We start from the raw sequence: 6,332 nt of genomic DNA on the forward strand, positions 1-6,332 counted from the left end.
TAGCTGGGCCGATGAGCTAACAAGCTCCGTGGATGTGGCAAAGGTATGATCTAGCAATGTTGCATAGATCTAGATAGAATGGTTAGGGGAATGGAACCTCTGATTGTATGACTTGGTCTAGGTTCAGGATCGACCTTGGAGCTAGCTGGCAGTTGTGTTTACTGACCAGTAGCCGAGGTGATTCGACCAGACAAGTATTATATTGGTTATAGACCAATGGTTAAGTAGATACTATTCCGCTGTGCATAAGTTGAAAGGATCTAGCTAGGGAATGACTAAGGTAGTCTTGAGCTAGGATCTTAGTTAGCCCTCGCCAATGGGCGATATTTTAAATAAAGGGCAAAATTTTTAGAGGTTCGGTCCGGGTATGCACTGAGCGACGTAAGGCATCGACCGCGGCCTAGTCGGCCGGGATCGGGTCTTACACATTTGGTTATGTTTTAAAATTAAAGAAATTGTTTCAGATTTATTTTATTATTGGATAATTAAATAAAAGTCCTAAAATGATTTATATCATTCTTATAGGTCATCAAGTACGTGACTTGATCATGAAACCTTATAAGTGAAAGATGCTATAAATTACTGAGGTCCCTAGTCAATGTTGTTAAACTGGGACATTAATGATCATGAATGGCTAGTATGTGAGGTGATTGATGACTAAGATTCATGGAGTTATTCAATATGTGGTATTGAAGTCAATCACATGGATATGTATCAGAGAACACATGAACAGACTGGCCTGCTATGAGAACTCTACAAGATTGTTATATGAGTGTCATGAGAGTTTCTCATTACGGCTATAGAGTATAGTCCTTAGACATGAGTTCATCATGATTCTTTATTTATGGATTAGTTCACTTTGACCTTGTCAAACGACAGCCGTAACTGGTGATTATAAAGGCATTGATTAGGTGCTCTATGAAGTTTGTTAAAGATCAGGGATGGAAGAAGATGGGATTTGTCCCTCCCATATAACGGGAGATAAATATCTCTGGGCCTATCGAAGATTTGATACTGAAAAATGCATGGCCGTGCCCAAACGAGATGATTGTCAGTCGTTTGTTTTATCAGTATAAATCAGAGTTCGATAAACGTGATCTAGCTTAATAAGGATGACACTAGTTCTTGCCTTATGCTGAGAACGAGATATAGAGACAAAAGGATTATGAGAATAGATGATTCTAGTACAAGTGGGAGATTGTTGGGAATGTCGTAAAATCATTTGTGCTTACTCTTGTTCAAGTCGTAGTGTCAAGATTGACAATCATATAATATTAGGTGGTTATAATGTTTTGCTAGAAACCGCTAATAATTTATGAATTGAGAATTCATTACTAATATTATATGATCCTACAAAGTCACACACCTAAACAAACTAGATCGTAACTATAAATATATTTGGGTTTTATATGTTATATTATATAATGTATATAATATAAATATATGATATACGTACACGTTAATGAACGTGTGTGCACTCCTCTTAATAATAAGGATATGGGCTTAGTGAAAGGCCCCGACCCGGTTTCCCTTACCGCCGGTTCGTCCTCAGTTCGCTTCCCTCGACCAGACTGGCCCTATCCGAATTATTCTCTTAACTTAGGATTTTTAACCAGTTTTCCTCTATGAGGTTCAGTTCAGTTCCCCAAGTTCATTAAATCTATCCAGCATCCTAGCAATTACTAAGACTGACAATATAATAAACATGTACCTCACTGCCTCGGTGCTAGTTGTCCGCCAGTCCATCCATATGCTTCATCCTTGTTGTCTTCATCCTTTCCCATTCGTTCCTTATCCAGCCAGCTCGATCAGATACTTAACCGAATCCCCTTGTTACTTAGTCACTCAGCCAACCATCCACACGTGACCCAAGTAAACAAAGAGAGACGGCTTGGTCTCCAACCAGCCATCCAGAACAGACAGTACGTTAGCCATGCTTAGCGCCCCGGAACCAGTCCCTGATCACACCCATATCAGTCAGTACATACTCGGCTCCACAGCCCCATAACCAGTCAGTAACACCAAGCCTCCATCCAGTACAAGTCTCGGTCCAGTCATGACCGATCCATCAACACTCGGCTCTATACCTTAGTCGGTACAGACGCTGAGACTCGATCCCGATTCCAGTTGATCTTCTTCAGTACGTCACCAGTACCGATCGCCTCCTCGGTCAATCGGATCTCTTCAGGATCGGATCACTCCTAGGCTCGGAACTCCCGAATCCGTACTCAGTATCCGATCGGGATTGATCCGATCAGAACATCGAACCCAACAGATACGCTGTCTCCAGGCCCGTGACCACTGCATCTCGATCTTAACCACCGCAGGCTCTAGTATGCGTCGCGATCCATCAGTGAACGGCAATGTCCGTACAGATTAAGCCGGCGGTCCCTTTCCCGCGGCTTGCGCACCGTCCCATGGACTGTAACCACCGTATACTGCAGTAAGTATATCGCGAACCATCGTTCCATCTACAGTCCGTCTGACACGACTCAGACCACCCCGAACACACCATCGCTCGACTCTAGAATAGTCGGATCAGAATCCGAACGATCCTTTCCGGCGATCTCCGACTCTCTCCATCAGTTTTCTCCTCTCTCCCTCTCTTCTGTTCTGTCTCTCCCACCGTGTAGCGTAGAGATCCCCTTTTCTTTCCGCGGAAATCCCATTAAAAGAGGCTGGGCGGTTACTCAGACGCACATAACCGCCTCCCCCCAACCGCCCTAACCATCCCCGCGCTCCTTTTCCCCTTTCAACTGTCTATCCGGACAGTTACTTATTACTCAGAAACCAGTAACCGCTCTCGGTTCAGTTAAGAAATTCCGTAACTGCTCTCCCCCAACTCCTCCATCAGTTCAGTGACCGGCTTAATAACCACCCCGCCAAATTGTTCGGTAACCACTCGGTAACTGCTCTCGGTAACTGCTCTCGGTAACCACTCGGTAACTGCTCTCGGTAACCACTTGGTAACTGCTCTCGGTAACCGCCAAGCAGTTTATAAATTCAGTAACCGTCAGATAACTGTTCCCGCAATTTTTCTTGGGTAATCAGTTCATGTTCAGCTCAGTATATGTTCCCGTCAGAACGTATACCAGTCAGTCCACACATTAACCACTGATCTCGGATGACAAGTCCAGCTGCCTTGTCTGAATCCGTCCAGCTTAGTCCGACAAGCTCAACTGCAATGTTCGGACATACCGTATCGTCTTAACCTGACCAGTACTATCCAGATGACATGTCCAACATGTCGGTCCCGTCTGATCAGTCCGACCTTGGACTGATCCAGTTCAGACTGCGGGATGGGGATGCTACACTTAGCCCACATTAACCTAATTATGTTTATAATGATGATTATAAAAAAAAAAAAAAAGAGAGGACGTGACTATTGTTTTGAGAAGCGATCTCACGTGAAACCCTAAAAACTAAGAGACAAAGGTTTGTCTGAGATTTTGATCTCGATGGCACTAGCATTCCGTTATGATCCAGTTTGTGTGTGTGTGGATACCGGTAGAGGCACGACGTTTAGAGTGCTAGACATCTCGATTTTGTTTATTCATTTTTCCGCTGCAGAATAACCAGGTATATTCGAAACTCTAAGATCTAAGTTTATTTCAGTATTGACATTAGATTTTAGGCATATAAATTCATAGGTTGATTTATAAATAGTTATAAACCGGTAAGAATTCTAACAACGTCATGCCATGAAGACAAACTTTTTTTTCTGACATCCCACGAAGACAGATACATAAACTGACTAACTAGGCATGGGTATCCAGGTCTTTGAATCGCATTTGGATTGGTTTCTTTCGGGTTTGGATCTTTCAGATCATAGACATTAGGACTCAACTAACTATTTAGAAATTTTCGGTTCGGGTTCAGATCAGTTCGAGTTTATAATTAATACATGTAAAATACCTATAATTTTGGGTCCATAACGGATCAGGTTCATATATTTAATACCAAAAAGACTCAAAATACTCAAAATTTATCAAAATTTAGTTGAAATCCATCATATTCATCTAATTTTTTTAAAATAACCACAATAAATTATTAATAATTGAAATTACATTTTTAAACTCTATGTTTGAAATTTAAAATTTTATATTACCTAAAAATGTTACAAAATAATAATAAATATTGCAAATAAAAAATATTACAACCAAATCATAAATTAAAATATATAAAATAGAACACAAAGAGTCATAGTATTGGATATCATGTTTTATGGTCAGGTATAAATCAGGTATATTCAAATCGGGTCTATTTGAGTTGGTTCTATCCATGTCGGTTTTTGCGGTTCCGGTTCTTTCAGGTAAAGGTATTGTGGACCTAACTAGGTACTTGTAAATTTTCGATTTGGTTTCGGATTAGTTCCGGTTCAAGTTTTTGGATCCAAGTAAAATGATGGGCTATGACTAACTGAGAAATGATAATAATGTTGGATATAGACATTTATACCACTAAAACATAAGCACAATTTTGAAAATAATCTTAAGAATACGTGATATATTATAAAATGCAACTGATATTTTATAATATGCATGGAATCTCGTTAAGGTTATTTCCATTATTTTAAATTTGGTCACAAAATAACTAAAAGATACTCTTATATATTTTCTAAAGTTGCATTTCAATAAAAGCTAATATCCTTTTAAATATAAATATATACTTTTAATGTAATAGTTTTTATAAACTTTTAAATTTGAATTATTACGTAATTGATATTAAATATTATTATAAATAAATATTAATTTACTTTTTTATTGAGAATATATATATATATATATATATATATCATGATTAATTAAACTAATAACATCAAATAATAAATTTATCAAGCGTAAAACAGATTAAAAGAACATATTTTTGAAAGATAAACTGTTTGAAATACACTAAGTTGAAACCAGTTTTCAAAAATACACTCAATAAAAAATATTTTAACATCTGGGTTATGGTTTAATGATTATTGTTTAGGTTTAATATTTAAGGGGTGGGACTGAATTTATAAACTTATATAAATATTTTTAAAATTTTATAAATGATTCAGTTTTGTCTTTTTTTTTTATAATAAACTTAAGATATTTATAAAAGTTGCTATCATTTAAAATTAAATTTGAAAATGAGTATCAAATATGAGATAAAGTAGAATTCTCCTAATTAATTTTTTTATATTATAGTAATAATAATAAAATGATCACAATTCTTCCGGAAAACATCCCTTATCATTCTTTCTTTTTGCAAACGTCCACATATGCCATCCCATATGAAGTTCTATTTGTGCAAACAAACCATATATAAGTTAAAATTTACTGTGTGAAACAATAATACATAAATTTAGAATTGTATATGAAACGAATAGAAAGATCTTTACCGTCGGAAACTATGAGAAGGCGGTCCTCCTGGACCATGAGGAGGGTTTGGACCACCACATTTGATTTTACAACATTCAAAACAGTTACCATCCTGATCTTCACAAGGTACAGAACATCTGCGGAAACAACGCATCCAACCGGTTGCTTTGTTTGATTCTACGGTGACCACCATAACAGTCACCAACATCATTATCACTACTACCACCGCACTCCATTTTGCCATTTTTAGATCCTAAATATAAACTTTGTTCTATTTTCTCTCTCTTATTTTTATCTTTTGATTGTCATATAAATTCTCAAGAAATTAACCTCTATTTATAATACTTCTGCATGCATCATTCTAAGTTTGAGTAGATTTTTGTCGAGGTTTTTTTGGTCTTTCCACAACATTAATTTTTTTTCTTTATTCAATTCCTTATGCGTTCAATTTTTGATATGCTTTTACAGTATTAAATGTTCAACAATAAAATGGATTTATTTCCTTGCTTTTATGAAAGACCATATCTACATGTTGGATCAGATCAACCAACATTTGCCAACTCATTTTATTTTTAAGGTGTCATCTTTACTAGGATTATTTACATAGTATAAATTACTAGTTTTGTATTATTGTTTCATTTCCTGAATTTTAATATATTTTAAAACCTTTGGGACTTATAACACATGTATAAACAAAGATTACAAATATTTATTTTATTAGTATTTTTATTTAATTTTAAAAGATGCTAGAAATGATCACAAATCTTCTGTCAATTTTTTTCTTATCGTTATTTCTTTTTGCGAACTTACACAGATGCCAGCCAATGTGAAACAACAACAAAATAAAACTAGAATTATAGACCAAAGGAATAGAAAAATTTGTACCGTGTAAAACTAGGGGGAGGGTCCTCCTGGACCATGAGGAGGGTTTGAGCCACCACATTTGACTTTGCAACGTTCAAAACAATTACCATCGTGACT

At 36.6% G+C, this 6,332-nt stretch overlaps 1 long non-coding RNA gene across 1 annotated transcript; it reads right to left on the reverse strand.

The window, feature by feature from the left end:
* Positions 1–5,081: 5,081 nt before the first annotated feature.
* On the reverse strand, positions 5,082–5,886 carry LOC106305474. Its single transcript, XR_001262993.1, has 2 exons — positions 5,372–5,886; positions 5,082–5,271 (listed from the first exon to the last, which is right to left on the reverse strand). It is a non-coding gene; the product is annotated as an uncharacterized LOC106305474 (long non-coding RNA).
* Positions 5,887–6,332: the final 446 nt, after the last annotated feature.

The sequence above is a fragment of the Brassica oleracea genome, chromosome C7 (assembly GCF_000695525.1).
Source record: "Brassica oleracea var. oleracea cultivar TO1000 chromosome C7, BOL, whole genome shotgun sequence".
Lineage (NCBI taxonomy): Eukaryota > Viridiplantae > Streptophyta > Magnoliopsida > Brassicales > Brassicaceae > Brassica > Brassica oleracea.